This window comes from Monodelphis domestica, chromosome 1 (assembly GCF_027887165.1).
Source record: "Monodelphis domestica isolate mMonDom1 chromosome 1, mMonDom1.pri, whole genome shotgun sequence".
Classification (NCBI taxonomy): Eukaryota; Metazoa; Chordata; class Mammalia; order Didelphimorphia; family Didelphidae; genus Monodelphis; species Monodelphis domestica.
The window spans coordinates 588,570,775-588,592,250 of NC_077227.1; the positions used below are offsets into that span (position 1 = coordinate 588,570,775).

Sequence of the window (21,476 nt, forward strand, 5' to 3'; positions counted from 1 at the left end):
AGAGAATCTACTCTGAAGGGAATCCCAAACTGGCAGTTTCAAACTGTTTTCAGTTTCAGAGTGGGATACTCTCAGGTGAATGACAATCCTGGTTGGGTGAGACTAAGCATATGCTAAGGACCCTCTTTGTTTTAGGTAGTCTCCCCTATTGTATCAGAACTTTTCCCAAGAAGATCCACACCTGGGCAGGAACTGTACTTTACCCTTCTGTTACACCCTAGCCTCTAGCTATGATTCCTTTCCCAAGTTTGTATCCTGCCAGTTTAGTTTGAACCCTCCCATTTTCTTTGTAGCTACAGTGATGTCAATCATCTTTCCTGGTCCCTGGACTCCCCAAATGGTATAGACGTTCCCCAAATTCTTTTGTTCCTCGGAATCCATCTTGAGCGGTGGCACTCCCAGGAGTCTGTAGCCAGGGCGGCCAGAGTTCAATCCTCGGACTCTGTGCCAGGCCTACTAGCACTGAACCCCTTTTGCCCTTGATTAAAGAGTGATTTTGACTATTTAATAGTTCTGTGTTTTTTCCGGTTGACAGATCACACAGCTAAAAAGTGTCTGAGGCCAAATTTGGTCTCAGGAAGACAAGTCTTCCCTGGCACTCTATCCACTGCGTGACTTCGCTGCCTCCTCTTTATAGTTACTATTGATTTTGATTAGGAGCAAAATAATGTTTATTAAAAGCTGAGAATATTCCTTTTGCTCTAACTATGTATCACTAGGTGGAATTTGTGGGAAGTCTTTGTTATCATACATGTATGTGTGAATAGATAAGTATCAATAGATATACACACTGGATATGCGCTTATATATTTTATATACATTCACCCCAACCTCCTCTTCATGGAAGGAACTCATATTTTAAAAAATAAATAAGAAGCTTGACAAAGCTCATGCATCTTTCCCTTGCTCTGGGGCATTTGAGGGAGGAGGCTGAATGTTAATGAAGGAGAATAGTCAATAAACTGAATTTTAGTTATTGTGAATCCTAAAAGGATGTTTTCCCAAGACCATGTTCTTTATGAAATGACCTTCTGCGGGTTAGTACTCTTTTCAAACCAGGATGCATGGCAACGTGCGGATGGGGCTAGGTGCCGCCACTCTTCACTGGGGACCTTAGTTGGACACAGCTTGTTGGAAATGTGGCGCACACTGGCTATTTGCCTCGCTGCCGTGAAATTCCTAGCCTCCGGTGTGGCAGTTTTCAGCATTGGTTTTGGATTCATATGCAATGATGAAAAGGATGATTGGATTTCTACCCAATCATTCTCCTCTTTGCCATTTAGGGGGAGGCTATCATGCCAGTCCCTGGAAGCTTTGAGCCAAAGGGTGTTTGCATGTCAAGATAATGATGTACAGTGGAAAGAAGCAGTTCATAGAGCTAGCTCACCATAGACATTCTGAAACATGATTTCAGGAAGCAGCTTTTTTTTTTTCCTTCCAGTTAATTTTTTTGGGGAATATATCTGACGCCCTGATTCACCTCACTGCAGGAAAACTGCCGTTTTAAGGCATCTCAGGAGACATTTGAATTTCCCTGTTCAGCATTTATTCCTATCCTTTTTGAGGAAGTACAGGTCAGAAGTTAACTGTCTGGTGCACTGGCCCCTGTCTCAGAGTATGCTATTCATGCTTATGTACAGGAAAACTTGCTGGTTGGGCCACTTCCTTGGATGAGATACTGGAGAAACTGAAAGCTGGTGATTTAGAAATCTAAACCTCTGCTGGCAGTGAGGAGCCCCAAATGGAGGGATCTACCTGGTGAGTAGAAAATAAGGACAACTTGGGGATTTTGTGGAAACTCTTTCAGATCTACTTGGGTGTTTCCTAAGTTTTGTTTTTCTTTCATAGTAAAAGGGCCATTGGTTTGAATTCTTTTGCTTCAAGAAATGATTGTGTGTATAAGGAAACTAGAAGGAATGTCAGGTAGGGGTAGGGATAAGTGGCATTTTCTCTGCAACGAATCATCCTGGAGATTTGTCCAAGGATACCCAGCCTGTATTTGGCCTGATAGAACTTGATGTAGCCTCTCGTAGCCTCTTGCTTTACTTTTTGGTGTGGCAATTTCTTTATTGATGAAATGGAATAAGAGGGTTAAAGGATAAAAAAGTAAAATGAGAGAACAAATGAGAAAACCTTTTCTTTATTCTAAGTACTCTGAGGGTTGGAGATAATCAGGCTGGGGGTGGCTTTGCCTCTGAAGTAATAATAGTAAAAAATAACATATTTAGTGCTTTAAGGTTGATTAGACATTTATCTCTTTTGATCCTCATGACAACCCTGAGAGGTAGGTGCTGTTGTGATCCCCATTTTATAGATGAGGAAACTAAGACAGAGAGAAGCTAATAGGGTCTAATAGCTAGTAAGTATTGAGAATTGATTTACACTTAAGTCTTTCTGAGTCCCAGACCAGAAAACTATCTCTAGACACAGTCCATTTATTGTCTTATAAAAGCCTCCTGTTTCCACAAATTGTCATTTTTACTGTATGATTTCTCTAGGCCATTAAGGCTTTTCTAGCTTGAAGAATTTCTTATTAAGATTCCCTTAGAAGGGTTGATGTTTTAGGACATGCCCTAAAGTGATTGACTATTTGGACCTTTCTAGGACTTAGCTTTTATTTCTGAATACTAGAGTTTCATGTGGGGAGTGCTAGCTTGGCAGTTTAAGCTTTCTTTAGGTATGGAAACAGTATGAAACCTGGACGCCCTCCTCTTTCATGGGTGAATATGTTTTGACTAAAAACATTCACCAGTGTTTTGTAAAAAGAACCATTATTATTCACAATGACAAAACAGAAATTAGCTAAATTTACTTTTAGATTATTTTAAATCAGGCCCTGACAAGGCTAATCCAGAAGTATTAACTCAGTAGGCTGTTGATTATTAAATAAAAACAGTGTGGTAGAGTAAAAGAACATTGAATTTGAGTCAGGATATACTTTGGTTCCAATCCTGGCTTGATACCTCATAACTATTTGACCCTGGGTGAGACACTGACTTTCTTGAGTTTGCTCATCTGTAAAATGGAAGTAATTAATACTCACACAATCTACCCTCTGCCATCTTTAAAGCACACCCTAAAATGTGAATTGTTGCTAGGCAGTACCATTAAATAACTGCTCTTGACAGGAATTGTTAACAATAAGGATTTCCTAGGGGTAATATGAATACCTGAGTCCAGGAAACAAGTTGGTGGTTTGGAAAGCACCATGGGAAGATTCTATAAACAGAAAAAAAGCAGGGGGAAGTCATGGGAGAATAGAAGGAGAACTCGAAGCATGAGAGACATGAACTCGGAGCCCTGCTCATTGGTTTGCCTATTTTTAAACATTCTGGGATGTCCAGTAGAGTGTACTTCTGATCTTTGTGAGGTCTGGGCACATACAAAATAATAAACCTCACAACAGATACAGTATGTGTGAACGTAAGAACTTTTTAAGGCAGAGAGTATACTGTGCCATTTAATTGTACCATCAAAACTAAACCTGATTTAGTCTGATTAGAGGTGCTAGAGACAAGTGGCATCATAGTGGATAGAGTGTGGAACCTAGAATCAGAAAGACTTGGGTCCATATCCTCCCTTAGATACTTGCTGAATGTATGACTGTGGGTAAGCCACTTGAGAGCCTCTGTTTTCTCATCTGTAAAATGGGAATGATAATAGAGCTTATTTCACAGAGTTGTTATGAGGACCAAATGAGATAATATCTGTGAACTTCTTTTTAAACATTGGAGCCCTGTGTCATTGTTAGCCATCGCTCCTATTTATAGGATCCCTTAGTCCTTTCCATGTTTTTGACTTTTGTATTCATTAATAATGAAGTATGTAGAATGGGACATTTCCCATCAACATTACTTTGCTACTAGGGACAAAAATGACCTAACCAACTTGGGTGAATCAATCCCCTTGGTTTATTTCTTTCAATGCAAATAATATATTTTACTCTTTCCTACCTTCTGCATTATCCCCCTACTCTGTGCCACTATGAACCTTGAGCTGGAAACCCTATGTGACATAAGCCTTTCTGCCATAATGTCCTAGGACTTGGCAAGATGAACTTCTGCTTGACTCCCCACACATTCCCTTCATTGAACATCATGTTCCAATGTTCAGTTGTCTGTAAAAGAGTCAACAGACCTTTTAGAGGCCATATTAAGACTAAAAGAGGGGCAGCTGGTTAGCACAGTGGTTAGAGTGCCAGGCCTGGGTTCACATCTGGCTTCTAACACACCCTAACTATGTGACCTTGGGCAAGTCACTTAGCTGATTGCCTAACCCTGTGTTAGAACTGATACTAGGACAGAAGGTAAGTAAGGGCTGCTTTCTTTTCTTTTCTTTTTTTTTTAAGAGGGCTTCACAGAAGAATTAGATAATTTATTCGGTGCTGAAAGTAAAAGGTTCTTTTATTTAGTACATTTAAAGAATGGCCCCAAAAGAAACAGCAGATGGTTTATCTAGAGGGATCAAGAGAGCAGGAAGCAAAGACCACAATGCAAGGGCAGATGATTGAGCACCTTCCTGGGGCCAGGACTTGATGTTTTCAAAGTAGGGGAGCCCACCTCCCTCCCTTATGATAGGGCCATGTCTAACACCCCTAAAGAAGGACTTAGAAGGAGGAGGAAGGGATACAACCAAAGATTTCACCCAGGAGCTTTGAGCATGATGGTCTTGGTGTATATATCACAAGAGAAAGGAATCCCTGAAGACCCAAGCTCTTGAGTTCCATACATATTTACACACATTATGGCCAAAAGTAAATTCTTTTTATTTTTCACTGATCATTCCTGTTTCTGATGAAGATACCATAAGTCTTCCAGCCATCCAGGTTACCACCTAGATATTATCTCCTAGATGTTACTAGCTATCTTGACTTTTGTCTTGCCACTGGATTCTGATGACTATGGAAGAAAGAGGGAAGCTGATGACTTTGTGCAACTATGCCTCACTTCAATCCAATTTATATATGTCAGAAGACATCACCAAGTTATAATTTTGATCCTCTCTGAGTACAAAGAATAACAACCAACCAACCAACACCATATCCAATCTCTTGCAAAACTTCATTTAACTTCATAGTATATCTCTTGCACAGACCTTTCTCTCTCCTTTGCCACCACCCTAGTATAAACCTCATCACCTCATGTCAAGACTGGGGAGCAGTAGCCTGCTGGTTGGTTTTTTTCCTGGCTCAAGTCTCTCCCCACTTTAGCCCATCCTCTACCTAACTGTCAAAAGGCATATACTAATTTTTGTAATGATGATAATAATAAGAATTCATAGTACTTTAAGGTCACTTCACAGAAGTCTTTCCATGTTTTTCTAAAAGAATCCTGTTCATCATTTCTTATGGCACAGTACTACTATTCCATCACATATTCCACTTGTTCAGTCATTCCCCAACTGATAGACATCTCCTCAATTTCCAGGTCATTGCAACTACAAAAAGAGCTACTAGTAATATTTTTATATATTTAATTCCTTTTTATTTTCTTTTTGAAAAAAATCTCTTTGAGATATAAACATAGTAGTGGTATTATTGGACCAAAGGATATGCATAATTTTATAACTCTTTGGGCATAGTTTCATTTGTCATTTTTCTTTTCTGTCATATTAGCTAATCTGACAGGTGTGAGGTGGTACCTCAGTAATTGTTTTAATTTGCATTTCTCTAATCAGTGGTGGTTTAGAGCTTTTCTCTTAATATGACTATAGATAGCCTTGATTTTTTTTTCCTGAAAATTGCCTGTTCGTATCCTTTAAGCATGTATCAATTGGGAAATAACTTGAATTCTTTAAAAATTGACTCAGTTCTATATGTATTTGAGAGATGAGGACTTTATCAGAGAAACTTGCTGTAAAATCCTTCCCTCCTCCAGTTTTCAACTTTCTTTCTAATCTTATCTGCCTTGGTTTTATTTATGCAAATCCTTTTTAATTTAATGAAAATTATTCACTTTACATCCTATGATGCTGTATATCTTATTTGATCATAAATTCTTCACTTATCCATAACTCTTGATAGTTTTATATACATATAAAAATAAATTTAAAAGGAATATAAACTATCCATATTCCTCTAATTTGCTTATGATATCACTCTTGATGTCTAAATCATTTACCCATTTTGATCTTATCTTGGTATTCAGTGTGAGATGTTATTCTATACCTAGGTTCTGCCAAACTGCTTTCAAGTTTTCTCAGCAGTTTTTGTCAGATGGTAAGGTCTTGTCCCCAAAGTCTGGACCTTTGCATTTATCAACCACTAGTTACTGTAGTCATTTACTGCTGTGTGTTATATATCTAATCTATCTACTGATCTACCAGTCTATTTCTTAGCCAGTTCTGGGTTGTTTGATGTATCTTTGTAATACAGTTTGAGATCAGCTATTACTAGGCCATCTTCTTTCACATTTTCCCCTTCATTCATTCCCTTTATATTCTTGACCTTTAGTTCTTCCAGATATATTTTGTTATTTTTTTCTAGCTCTATAAAGTAATTTTTTTGTAGTTTGACTGGTATGGCCCTAAATAAGTAAATTAATTTAGATAGAATTGTCATTTTCATTATATGAACTCAGGCCCCCTATGAGCAATTAGTTTTTTTCTTATTTAAATCTTTGTATAAAAAGCGTTTTGTAATTGTGTTTCCAGGTATTTTATATTGTCTACAATTATTTTAAATGGAATTTCTCTTTCTATCTTTCTTATGGACTTTGTTGGTAATATATAGAAAAGCTGATGGTTTATTTGGATTTATTTTATATCATGTAACTTCATTATTAATTATTTAACTAGCTTTTTATTTGATTCTCTTAATTATACTATCATATTATTTGGAAAGTGATAGTTTTGTTTCCTCATTGCCTATTTTAATTCCTTCAATGTCTTATTTCTTTTATTGCTTTGGCTAGCATTTGTTTTCTTTGCCACTACAAAAAAGAGCTACTAAAGTATTTTTGTACAAATAGGACCTTTTTCCCTATCTCTGATCTTTTTGGGATATAGACCCACTACTGATATTTCTGGGTCAAATGGCATGCATTGTTCTATGACCCTTTGGACTTGTTTCTACATTGCTCTCCAGAAAGGCTGTATCAGTTCATAGTTCCAGACAATCATACTTCATCATAATAATTTTCCTTTGTAATTCTCTGTATTTTATTTTATGCATTTAAAACTAACCTGTTCTCATCCTACTTTTACAATCCTTCTTATGTCTTACTCCTCTTTGAAGTATTCTGTGATCCTGACACTGTTCTCTTGGCTGTACCTCCAACAAGATTCTCTCTCTCCTGGCTCTGGGCATTGTCTGGCTGTCTCCCATGTCTGGAATGCTCTACCTCCTCATCTCTACCTCCAGGTTTCCCAATCTTCCTTCAAATTATAGCTAAAATCCCAACTTCTATAAAAAGTCTTCTTAATGCTTCTAAATTCTGGTGCCAATTCTCTTTTAATTATTTCTCATTTGTCCCGTATATAGGGCTTTTTTGGGGGGGGCGCATATATTTTTTGTGTCCTCCCTATGAACTCTTTGAGACCAGGGACTCTCATCCCTTTTTGCATCCTCAATGCTTAGCACAGTGCCTGGCACATAATAAGCACTTAATAAACATTCAGTGATTGAATGATGATTGATTGATCAAGTTCATGGATTCTTTACTTAAAAAAACAAAAAACCAAACAACCCTCTTCTGTCTTAGAATCTATGCTAAGTATCTGTTCCAAGGCTGAAGAGCGATAAGGGCTAAGCAATTGGAGTGTCACAAAGCTAACATGTCTGAGGTCGGATTTGAACCTAAGACCTCCTGTCTCCAGGCCTGGCTCTCTATACACTGACCTGTCTGTCCTGTTCTTGACTTTTGCATAGTGGAGCTCTTTGGTAGTGGACCTTTCCTCAAAATCATACTTATTGAAGGAAAAGCTAAATTTCCTTTAAATATGAGTGAAAATAAAAATGGAATTTTTTTTCACCCAAGTTCATGGACTTTTATGGTCAGTGGACCCTGGCAGTGAGTTGGCGCCTTAATGGATAGAGTGCTGGGCTTAGAGTTCAAATCAAGCCTCAGTTTGAAAGTGGAAAAGGCATTTAACCTTTGTTTGCCTCAAGTTTTTTTCAACCATAAAATGAGGAATATAATGGTACCTTCCATCCAGGGGTGCTGTAAGGATCAAATGAGATAATATTTGCAAAAAGCTTAGCACAGTGCCTAGCACATAGTAAGATACATTGGTTAATATTAAGAACCACGGCTTTATATATTAGTATCTACTTTTCTTAACTATAGAAATTCCAGTCAAGTACAAGACTTGAATTGTTTTTTATCCTGCTGTCTCTTCCCTTTGGACATTGATAGTTGGAGGGACAGCTATGGAGAACACTTATGTTCCAGGTATGGTGTTAAGAATACAAAAACAAGAAAAAAAAGACAATTCTGCCTCAATGGGCTTGTATTCTTTGGTGTTGGTGGGGAAGGCAATAAATAAAAGGGAGCTGAAAAGGGGAAGGATGGGATGGGAAGATTGCCTCTCCGGGGAAAAGACAGAGGAATAGTCTTAAGAGCTGGGCCTCCCTGTTTCCTTCAATCAGAACTAAAGACCTATTTTCCAAGTTCTCCTTAATCTCAGTGCATTCCCTTAGAAATCATCTATAATTTATCCTATATAGATCTTGTTTTTACATCGTAATAATAATAATAGCTAGAGTTTACATAATGCTTACTGTGTACCAGGCACTGTGCTAAGTGCTTTATAGTGATTATCTCATTTGAGTCTCACAATAACCCTTAGAGGTAGGTGCTATTATTATCCCCATTTTACAGATGAGGAAATTGAGGCAAACTGGAGAAGAAAGTTGCCCAGAGTCAAATAGCTAGTAATCTGAGGTGAAGTTTTAATTTAGGTCTTCCTGACTCCAGGCCTTCTATTCTAGTTGCTAATATGTTGTCTCTCCCATTAGACTATCAACTTCTTGAGAGCAAGGACTGTTTGTAAGTTGTCTTGCTTTGGACAGTGCTTGGCATGCATTAGGTACTTAATAAATGCTTTTTGACTTGTTATTTAATCATTTTGCAGTTGTGACTCTTGGTGACATTGGGAGTTTTCTAGGTAGAGAGACTGGTTTACCATTTTCTTTTCCAGCTCATTTTATAGATGAGGAAATTGAGACAAATAGGGTTAAGTGACTTCCTAGAGTTACCCAGCTAGTAGGTGTCTGAGGCCATATTTGAAGTCATGAAGAGATTCCAGGCCCAGCACTATCATCACGCCACCTAGCTGCCTCTTGTTGGCTTGGCTTGTTTTGGAATTGATCTTGGGCTTCTTTCCTGGGAAGTAGCTTTCTGGAGTGGAGGTTTCACAACAAGTTTTTAAAAGTACTTATGATGTATAGTGCATAATATCAAACATTCTACAAGGGCAACACCTGGTACCACAGCTTCTTTTCTGACTTTTATAGTGGTGGCATATGCTAGCACTGTGGGTTCCTGCTTCTAATTACTTCCCCATGGCATCCTTCGAGTGAATAACTAAGCACGGTTGTTTTCTCCACCCTTCATCCCCCAAGAGCCAGTTTATTTTATTATCAATCCAAACATACATTAAACAAAGTTAAGGTATTAAACAAATATGGCTTACCTAACAGAGTCCAGACAGATGTCTTTAAAGAGGTCATACCTAGTGCCGTTATCCTTTACCATCTTGAACATCAGTTAATATGACCATAGAGCAAAGATTAACCAAGGGCTGCTAATCTGGTTTCTCTCAACTTAAAAAAACTTTTTTGGGATATTTCACAATTGGTTTCCTTTGTAATCACATTTTTTTTTAAAATTGGAAAACCTCCCAAGAAGAGGTCCATAGGTTTCACCAAACTACCAAAGGGATCCATGCATGACACCAAAAAACTCAAGATCTCCTGTCCTAGATAGCTATTTGAAAATAAGAACAGCACATAAATAGGCAGCTGGGGTTGGAGGCAGAGTAGTGGAGGAGAATGGAAGAAAATATCAAGACAAGAGAGATAGTGCAACAAAAATTATGCCATGTGCTTTACCATGTTTATGGATTCTCCCTTTAAATCATTCTGTCCCCTCCTCACTTTTAAGATCTGGCTTCAGGGTACAATGGAATGAGCATTCGATTCAGAGGTAGAGACTGACTATCTTTCAAATCCTTACTTTGCTGTTTACTATCTTTATGACCATGTCAAGTCATTTAGCCTCTCAGCCTCAGTTTCCTCCTCTGTTAAGATGAGAAGCCTGGACTAGATCATCATCATCTTAATCATCATGAACACTTCTTCACCTCAAATATTATCTCTTTTGATCCTTACAACAACTGGTTTTCCCCATTTTATAGATGAGAAAATGGAGGCAGACAGAGGTTAAGTAACCTGGCCAGAATTACAAAGCCAGTAAGTGTCTGAGGCCAGATTTGAATGTAGGTCTTCTTGATGTCAAGTCTTTTATTCTCTCCACTGTGTTACCTAGATGCCCGACTATCCTTCCAAAGCTAAAGTTATAGTCTCATGAGCTGATAAAACCATAGAGACTCATCAGTGTCAAGGCAATGACAGCTGGTTGCTTTGTTCCCCAAAATTCCATAGTTGGGGCAAAATCCCATTGCCAGAGAAAGGTTATGTTTCCATTTTCAAGTAAATGATTTCCTCCCCAAAAACCCTATGCCTCCTTGACCTGGATATAACAAGTAATCTTGTAGGAGAATTATTTCTCAAGTTCCATGTCTCATAGGTGTGTTTTCATGACTTTCTAAAAAGACTTATTTGTATGCTTCATTATCAAATCAGAGAACCACAGAATGTTATAGCTGGAAAGGAGGCATAGAGGTAATTTAGTCTAAACACTTCACTTCACAGATGAGAAAATTGAGGCCCAGAAATATGAAGTGATACACCTGGGGCTATATTGATAACTGGTATCAAGAACTGAGATGAGCCATGACTGGACTGAGTTATAACTAGGCTTATTTTTCTTCATGTCAAGTTGTAATTAGCCTCTTATTCCTTCTTCCCTCCAGCATCTAAAGTTTCTAGCACAGTTTGGCAAACTTTGAACAGAAATGTGCAGCATTTTATAAGGCTTTTCGTTTCACGTGCTGAGGTCATGGTGGCAGGGTGCTAAATGACAACATTTTGGAAACCCCTCACTTGTTACCAGCCTCCATTTGGCCACAAGAAAAGACTCATTTGCCTCAGAGCAACTACAGAATTTGGGAGCAGCCAACCACTTCTCACATCTGTCTTGCCACAAGGGAGCCACTCCCTTCCCACCCAGCAGTTGTAAAACCCAGTGGAAATTGTCTTCCATGACAGTTATCAAACATGGCAGTTCTCTGTTCCTTCTAGAAAGCTGTTTTTAGAGTTGTTTCTCTGAGCAAGACAGAGCTAGGTCACTAATGTTTGGGTCCATTCTGCTAGAGTTCCATCTTTGCATTGTCTGATGAATGGGTTCCCTTTTCTTTAGTGATTATGCATGTGTTTCTTTGTGGACCATTATTCTGGGCACTACTCCAGAACAGATGGAGCTTCTTTTCATAGTCCCAAAACACAAGTGTTCTCTTGTAGTGATCCTTTTATCTTATTGCTCTTGTGCAATATGGGCAGAATTCAGAGGCAAATTCTCAGTGGGTCAAGCCACTAGGTCCAGTATTCTCCAGTGACTTGTCTGAGAATGTGCATAGTAGTTATGGACTAGATTCAATCAATTATTAAAAAATTATCCAGTGTGGGATTTGAGAGTGATAATGCAAAGGCTATCCTCTAGGACATCATAATTTCTAAGTCATTGTCTTGCTCCTTTTTGTGTTAATCAATAGAGGGAATAATCAGAGGAAGATTAAGTATTCTGACCTGAGTAGAGGGAGTTTGGAGATAAACAGAACACACTGACTCTTCCCTTTTTGTAGGGGGATAGGGAGATGATGTAGGGAATCATGAGCTCTGGCCTCTTGAAAGAAGAAGACTTCTAACTCTTGGCTTAGTGGCAGTATTTTGTTAACAGACAGGTGAAAACCATTCCATGTTCCATCTTTGGCATATCTTCCATAGACTTGTACTAAGACAAAGCAAGATTCAAAAGTGACCCAGAACTTTAAGGAAGAAATGTTGTTTTATTATATACCATTTTGAATATTTTTTAGATTTCATCCTTATTTGTTCATTTGTTCTCCCAACATCTCTTATGAGAGGGAATACAAAGCAACATAACTTCATTTTACAGATAAAGAAAAAGAGGTTGAATGAAGCTAAATGATTTGACCATTGTGGTCCTGTGAATCAGTCAGGGCCATGGATTTTGACTTTAATCCTAATGCTTTTATAAAAAACAACAAAATCACAAGATTTGACATTTGGAAGGCATCTAGCTTTACCTATACTTGAAAGGAACCATCCCCAAATGTACCATACTCGGCAAGTGGTCATTCAACCTTGCTTGATGAAGTGATGTGAATTGGACCTCTCCAGTCAGCACATTTTACTTTGGGAGAGCTCCAATTGTGAGGAAATCCAAATGTACCATTTTCAACCACTTACCTTAATTCTTTTCCCTAGGACTGAAAGCAACAAATATAATTAGTCTTATATATGTTAGCTCTTCATTGAAGTTATCATGTCTGCTCCTAAATCTTTTCTTAAGGCTAAACATCTACATGTTCTTAAATGGATCCTCATTTGGCATGACCTTGAGGCTCTTCACCAGACTTTTTCTCTTCAGCTTATCATTGTCCTTTCTAAACTGTGCCATCCAAGGCTCAATACTGTGTTCACTGTGTGATCTGGTTAGGGTGGAATACAGAGGGATTATCACTTCCTTATTCTTTGTAAACTGTCTATCAACCAATCAATACATATTTACAAAATACCTACTGTGTGTACTAGGCGTTGTGCTGGGAGTTCAAAGCTCTGTTTCCCTTAGTGGAGTCTGAGACCTCATTAGCTTTTTTGGCTGTTATATTAATCTGTTGACCCATCTTGTTGGCCTCTTTAATCTCTAAATCTAGTTCAGAAAAATTGATTGTCTAACCATACATTCCCCATATTGTACATTGTTTTTTGAGCTTTTGTATAAAACTTTACATTTGCACTCCCCATATATTTCATAATATATGAGGCTAAACTCAAGCCAACAAGTTCTTTTTGAATTCTGACTTATCAACCATTTTCTTAACATTCCCTTTCAGCTCTGAGTCATCATCAAATTTGATGAGTATTTTTCTACAGGATCTTCTTGTCTCTCCAACCTGACTACTAGCATCTGAGGCTTTGAAAGATATCTGATTTCACTGCTATTTCTTCCACTGGGACAGATGGCAGCCCTTCAAATTTATTATCATGTCATCAGTCTTTGGGTCACAAGTCTCTTAGTATTTATTTATTTTTCAATTTGTTTATTTTTTTATTGAAAATCTTTATTTAATTAATTAATTTAGAATATTTTCCCATGGTTACGCGATTCATGTTCTTTCCCTCCTCCCACCTCCCTCCTGTAGCCAACACTCAATTCCACTGGGTTTTTCATGTATCATTGATCAAGACCTATTTTACGATTATTGATAATTGTACCAAGGGTGATTGTTTAGGAGTCTCTTAGTAATTAGCTAGAGGTTTTCACATAGTAGATACCACCATACTTGAAGTTGCTCTAGCTTAGTCATGTTCAGGACTTCAGTAACACAAGGTACCACTGAAGGAGATAGATGCAGAACCCATGATCTTTAGTAGTGCTGAGCCATCTGAGCACTGGAATAAGAGTGAGTGCCTCTCCTAAAAGAAAACAGTTTTGGGCAATAAGATTTCAGAAGACAAACTGACATTTTAAAAATGCCTAAACAAAAACCTCCATGGCATATTCTCTCTGACCCAGCATTTTTAGCAACATAACAGGCACAGAGTAGGAGCATAATAAATGCTTGTTAACTGACTTGCTACTTTTTCAAGCTTTTGATTTCTTCTTGGAGTTCTTTTCCCACCTCAGTGAATTTTTTTAAAGCTCTTACCTTCTGTCTTAGTGACAACTCTAAGATAGAATTATGGTAAGGACTAAGCAATTGGGGTTAAGCAGCTTGCCCAGGGTCTCACAGCTAGAAGTGCCTGAGATCAGGTCCACCCAACTCCAGGCTTGGCATTTTATCCACCATGCTACCAAGTTGCCCCTGTGTCAATGAACTTTGACTTCAACTCTGGTCCTGACTCCTGCTTTATAATTTGTACCACAGCCCTTTCTCCACTATTTGGGCTCTTTCCTCAGGCCCTAGTATTTGTTCTTAATTAACAGCAGATATTGGGTCCTGGATGCTGCCTTACTCAGTGTACCTCCCCTCTTTGTTCTGCTTCATCTTTCTTGGCACAAGTTTAAACTGTTAGTTTTGCCCCTGCTTGCTCTTAGTTGGCAAGGCTGTTGAGAACCCCAAGTTACCTTCCCATCACAACAAAGACAATAGGATTTGCATTTGTGGGAGTCAATCATAATTACCACAAGGATTTAGAACAGAGGTTCTTAATTTGGGGTCTATGAACTTAGATTAAAAAAAATGATTTCCGTATAATTGGTTTTGTTTATAATTCTATGTATGTTATTTTATATATTTAAAACAATATCTGGAGCAGGGGGCCATAGACTTCACCAGACTGTCAGGGGGATCTGTGGCACATTAAAAGATAAGAATTTTTGAGTTTGAAGTTCTACTTGTGGCTACTTGGTCTACATTACTGAATTGAGTTGATGAGTTTGATATTCCCCATTTTTTTCCTCCCTAAATATTTTTTTTGTTTAGCTATAGACTTGTTGGCCAATATGGCCAAGGGTAATATTACTCCACTGTTACCTAAGTGTGAGTTAACATGTGGACCTGAGTTCAAATCCTGACACAGATTATAAGTCCATGTGATCCTAGGCAGGTCGTTTAACCTCTGTTCCTCAATTTCCTCTATAAAATAGGGATAATAATAGTCCCTGTCTCACAGGTTGTTGTGAGACTCCAATTATAACATTTGGGAAGCACTTTGCAAACATTGAAGTACACTGTATAAATGTGGATATTTTTATATTATTATTATTATTAATATTGTTTTATTGCTTTCTAATAGAGAAGGATCTTGAAATACCTAAGAAATACCCCCTGGTTTGACATAAAACATCCCATTGCCCCACTGCTAGAGTTAAAACCAGTACTGTCCAAGTCTCAGAGGAATTCTGGCCTTACACCAAGAGGACAGGAGCAGTTGCTTGTGAACCATGGACATGAAATTGAGCAGTGCTGGAGTGTTCCATCCACCCTGTGGCATGTACACCATCATCATGGCTGTGATGGCAGACTCTCCCTTGTGCACTTCGGTGCTGACTTCGGCCTCTTAGAATTCCCATGGAAACAAAGCTCAATAGTTGTCCCTGGTCTACGTTTGCCAGAGCCCCTTGAACCCCAAAGACTGGAGTGCTGGGACAATTGACAATAGAGGGAATGGAAAAATTGGAAGCGCCTTTCTATGTGTGTTTACAGCCTGAGATCTGAAAGAGGAAATTTAACAGGGGAGGGAGGGAGTTCCAAATAAAGCTATGTGTCTGAGCAAGCATATAGTGGTACCTTTATGCAATTTTCAGAGCCGGCATAGAAACCTTTGAACAAGAATTCTAGCGAGATGCTTCTTTCACCTACTTTGTCCCCACCCTCCCGCCCCCAAAGGTGTGTTTATCTAAGCCACCGAGATATAACTTCAGTTTGTGTGCTGTTAGCACAACTAACCCTTTGAGTGAAGGTTAGCCTGTGACATTGGAGTCAAAGAGCTCATTGTGTGGGGCCTGAAATGAAACCTACTTATGCAGCCGTGTGAGGTACCAGGGTCACCACTTCCTGACCTAACTAGACATGGCTTATTCTCCCTTTCCCTCCTCCCATCAGTTCTCTTGGCTGTATCCCCAGAGGTGGAGATGCTGGGTTGAATTTATTGCTGCTCCTAGAAAAACGTTGCCTTTATTGGTCATAAAGTCTGTCACAGCCGTGTTTTTCAGAGGCAGCAGCAGCAGCCGAATCACTGCTTTGCCTGGCTCCTCTGCCTGCGGAGGGATGCGGGCAGTGCTGCCCTCGTCCTTCCTTCTTTTGCCCTTCCTTGGCCTTAGATGGAAATCTCCTGGCGGGCCATCTCATGGCTGGAAGCTCCCATGGTCTCACCTACTGCTCCCCGTGACAGGGCAGACTGAAATGCTCTCACTTCTGCTTCCAGTGTTGAAATCGGGCAGGTTCTTCAGTGGATCAACATCCTGGGTGGTTTGGGATTGATGGCATTGTTTATTAAATGGTCATGAGACTGAATTTCCTTGGCTAACTGTGACTCCTGTCATTAAGGGGTTGAACTCTTAAATGTCAAGAGGAGCAGCATCCATGTTCAACTTCATCAGTTCAAGGGTTCCCTGTATTGTAGATGGCAGCCAATCCATTCCTGTCCATCCTGTGCAACTGTTGTACATGTCCTAAGTACACTATAAGGGAATCCATTTACTTATACTCTCTCATATGATTCTCAAAACAACTCTGGGAGGGAGACAAGGCTAGAGGATCACAGGATCACAGAATTCCAGTTTTGTTTTTCCTTTTTATTCTTTTTTTAAACCAATTACATGTAATAACAAATTTTCATATAAGTTTTCCAAAGTTATATGATCCAGATTGTCTCCTTCCCTCTCCCCACCTCCAAAAAATATTTTTTAAAGGAATTATGTGACTAGAAGATGGACTGGTCACATGGTAAAAAGGTTTCCCTGGTATCCTTGAAGTGTCAGGAAAAAAGAGGGAAAGGCTACTTACTGTAGCACATTCAATGTATTTCCTTATAGTGAACTTAGGATATGAACAAAACTGGAATTCTGTGATCCTGTGATCCTCTAGCCTTGTCTCCCTCCCAGAGTTGTTTTGAGAATCATATGAGAGAGTATAAGGAAATGTGTCAAGCAAAGGTAATATGATATGATTCTCAGGCAAAGGGAATCTTCTAATCTATAAATGGAGCTAAGTAAGAGAGGCAAAAAGAAAACTAATAAATATTTCCTTAATCAATACTGTGTATTGGTTCCATTGCAGAAGAGCAATAAAGGCTAAGCAATGGGGGTTAAGTGACTTGTCTGGAGTCACACGTCTAGGAAGTATCTGAGATCAGATTTGAACCTAGGACCTCCCATCTCCAAATCTGGTTCTCAACCCACTGAGCCATCTAGCTGCCCTCCTAAAATTTTTTAGGGTCTCACTTTCTGTCTTAGTAACAATTCTTAGAAAGGTAAGAGCTAGACAAATGGGGTTAGGTGACTTTCCCAGGGAGACACCGCTAGAAAATATCTGAGGCCAGATATGAATCCAGTTCTTCCTTACTCCTGGCCCGTTTCTCTGTCTACTGTGCCACCTAACTGACCCTCCCCCCAATAATTCCTTGATGATGTCTTTCCCCTTGTCCTTCAGAGTTCTTCACTGGCTTTATATTGCAGCCTGCTTATATCCATTGTGTGCCCCTCTATCACCTGTGTGATATTCATTTTTCATTCTTCCAAAGTAATGGTGTTTCATGTTTAATTGTTATAGGGTGGTGCTGACAGTGTGCGTGTGTGTGCGCACGCACGTGTGTGTGTGTGTGTGTGTGTGTGTGTGTGTGTGTGTGTGTGTTTTAAGTGTTCCTTTGCTTTCATGGGAGCTTGGGATTATCAAAGGAGCTTTGTAGTTGCCCAATGGCTATATAAACTACTTTTCTCCTTATTTTCAAGTCCTGGCTCAATTCACAATCCATATGACTATGAGGTTGTGTAAGTGCACATATGCAAATGGACAAGCTCAATAGGGTATCCATCCAGATGAATATTGAAATGTGTATAATAGGTATTCTTCATTTACTTGGTCCTCTTTGAATGGATAGTTTATACTCCTTTGAGTGATTACTTGTCTCTTCTAGGAGGTTTTACAGTGTTCCCATGCATGATACTGTCAACAAGATATCATCCACAAATTAGTTTGTGAAGGCTTTCAGCATCTACTGGGAGTCCTTCTTCAATTTGGGTTCTATGTTTGGCTCTCCTCCATTAGAGTGGCTGATACCTTTGGTGAACAGATCTCTCTTTTTTATGTCTTACTTGGTATTTGAGAAAATAAGGGTCATTGAATGAGATCACTTCTGAATGAGATCACTTTATTTATTTTAAGGATTTTTAAATGCAATTATTTATCATTTCTATAATTTCTTCTTTGACTTACTCATTCTTTAGGATTAGATTATTTAGTTTCCAATTAATTTTTTAGCTTTTCCCATAGCCCTTTGTTGAATATAATTTTTATTATATGGTTGGCTAGGGATGCAGTTAACATTCCCACTTTTCTGCATTTACTTGTGAGGTTTTTATGTCTTAATACATAGTCAATTTTTGTGAAGGTGCCATGTATAGCTGAGAAAAAGATATACTTTCTGTTTTCATTTGATTTCTCCAGAGGTCGATCATGGCCAATTTTTCTAAAATCCTATTTACCTCCTTAAATTTCTTTCTTGCTTATTTTATGGTTAGATTTATCTAGTTCTGAGAGGGGAAAGCTGAGGGTCCTCCATCAGTATAGTTTTAATGTCTGGTTCCTCTTGAAAATCATTTAGATTTAGATGATCTTGTCAGATCTTTGTGAAAGGAAAGATTTTAAGACTAAGCACAAGTTGGAAAAAATTACAAAAATGTAAAATAAATAATTTTGATTACATTAAATTAAAAAGTTTTTGTACAAAACCAATGCAACCAAAATTAGAAGGGAAGCAACAAATTGGGAAAAAAATCTTCATAACAAAAACCTCTGACAAAGGTCTAGTTACCCAAATCAATAAAGACCTACATCAATTGTACAAAAAACCAAGCCATTTCCCAATTGATAAATGGGTAAGGGACATGAATGGGCAATTTTCAGATAAAGAAATCAAAACTATTAATAAGCACATGAAAAAGTGCTCTAAATCTCTTATAATCAGAGATTTGCAAATTAGAAAAACTCTTGAGGTACACCTCACACCCAGCAGATTGGCTAATATGACAGCAAAGGAAAGTAATGTTGGAGGGGATTTGGCAAAGTAGGGACATTAATGCATTGCTGGTGGAGTTGTGAATTGATCCAACCATTTTGGAGGGCAATTTGGAACTATGCCCGAAGGGCACTAAAAGACTGTCTGCCCATTGATTGATCCAGCTATAGCACTGCTGGATTTGTACCCCAAAGAGATAATAAGGAAAAAGACTTGTACAAGAATATTCATAGCTGCTCTTTGTGGGTCAAAAAATTGGAAAATGAGGGGATGCCCTTCAATTGGGGAATGGCTGAACAAATTGTGGTATATGTTGGTGATGGAATACTATTGTGCTCAAAGGAATAATAGAGTGGAGGAATTCCACGTGAACTGGAATGACCTCCAGGAATTGATGCAGAGTGAGAGGAGCAGAACCAGGAGAACATTGTACACAGAGACTGATATACTGTGGTACAATAGAGTGTAATGGACTTCTCCATTAGTGGCAATGCAGTGATCCAGAACAAATCAGAGGGATTTACAAGAATGAACACTATCCACATTCAGAGGAAAAACTGGGAACAGAAACACAGAAGAAAAGTAACCGCTTGATTACATGGGTAGATGGGGATATGATTGGGGATGTAGACTCTAAATGATCATCCTAGTGCAAACATCAACAACAGGGAAATAGGTTTTGATCAAGGACACATGTAAAACCCAGTGGAATCATGTGTTCGCTATAGGAAGGGGTCAGGGTGGGGGAGGGAAAGAATATGATTCTTGTAACCAAGGAAAAATGTTCTAAATTAACTAATTAAATAAAATTTAAAAAAAAAAAAGAAGTTGGATGATATGGCTGGTAGGTGGCTTATGTGATAGAGAGCCAGGTCTAGAGACAAAATGTCTTTGCATCAAATTTGGCCTCAGACACTTCCCAACTGTGTGACCCTGGGCAAGCCACTTAACCCCAAATGCCTTCTCATTATTGTCCTTCTCCCTTGGATACAATTTTATTGATCCAAAGACTGAAGATAAGGGTTTAAAAAAAAAGAGTTTGGATTATATCATTTAGTACATCTATGTTAATCTTATTACTTCATTGTCTGTTGTGCCTTGTAGTAAAATGGGGTTCCTCTGTTTATCCCTTTTATTTTTTTCTATTTTTTCTTTTTCTTTGTCTGAGATCAAGATTATTTCCGATTTTTCTACCTCAGAAGCAGCATAGGTTTTGATCTAGTCCCTTATTTTTTACTCTGTGCCTGTGTTTGAAATGTGTTTCTTATAAGCAATCCATTTTGCTAGTCACTTCTATTTTATGACATTTCTTTCACATTTGCCGTTATGTTTATTAATTGTTAATTTCTCTCCATCCTATTTCCCCTTTTTCTCTTTCTTTCCCATCTTCTACCTCCTCAAAAGTCTTTTTTGCTTCTGACCACTGCTAGTCCTTTTCCCTTCTACCTCCATATTGGATAAGACAGATTTCTATAGCTAACTGAATGTTTATGTTATTTCTGTTTTGAGCTAATCCCCATGAGAGTAACATTCAAGCAGAGTCCTAGCTGTTTCCCCCTCCATTGTAAAAACTTTTCCTTTCATGCCTCTTTTATGTGAGCTAATTTTCTCTGTTCTTCCTCCTTCACTCAATGACACTCTTTGTCATCTCTTAAATTAATCTTTTTGGAATGATTTCATTATAATTCACCCCATCCCTCTTTCATATACTCTCATTAACTACCTAATATTGATAAAAATTCTTATTTTGGCACACATTATCTTCTCATAGGAATGTAAACACTTTTAACCTTGATTCCCTTATGATTTCTTTTTCATGCTTACTTTTTTATGTTTCTTGAATCTTGTATTTGAAAGTCAGGTTTTCTATTCAGGTCTGTTTTTTTCCCCCTATCAGAAATGCTGGAATGTTCTCTATTTCTTCCAACCTATTCAGTACCTTATATTTCAGTCATTCACAACAATGTAATCTGCAGTTTTCACCTATATTCTCTTCGTCCAATTTGACTGTTTTTTCTGATCTTTGCTCTTATTTAGTGTTCTGTTTCTTCCTTCTCTGCAAGCACACATTTGGGACTGTTATGTTAGCATTTTAGCATGATAGTTTCACTGTTTTTGATGGAGAAAACAGTTTGTTCCATGAATTTTTGCTCATTTTTTTCCATTTTTCCTCCAATATTTGTCTTCCTTCCATTTTTATCTTCCAATGCCCTTAATAGGATTTTCTCAAGTTGTATATCTTGATCTTCTTTCAAAACAAAACAAAACAAAAAAAACAAAAAGCCAAACCTGTTATACTTTTCATGGTTTCGCTGCCTTTTAAAAAGATATTATTCACAATCTATGGATTAGCCTTCTTCATAAGGTTATAAACATGGGTTTTTATTTCAATTTTATATTATTTTAGAAGTCATTTCTTTTTCTTTGTCAG

General features: G+C 38.2%; 1 protein-coding gene across 7 annotated transcripts in view; it reads left to right on the plus strand.

Annotated features, from left to right (window-relative positions):
- Positions 1-21,476, plus strand: part of CSGALNACT1 (chondroitin sulfate N-acetylgalactosaminyltransferase 1) — a 455,619-nt gene that overhangs the window by 316,274 nt on the left and 117,869 nt on the right. For 5 of the 7 annotated variants that reach the window (XM_056813639.1, XM_007476427.2, XM_056813635.1 and 2 more), the window contains one exon: positions 1,641-1,758. The exons of the other annotated variants lie outside the window; for them this stretch is intronic. The gene's annotated coding sequence lies outside the window, so the exon portion shown is untranslated. The remainder of the gene's footprint in view (positions 1-1,640; positions 1,759-21,476) is intronic. 7 annotated transcript variants of the gene reach the window in all.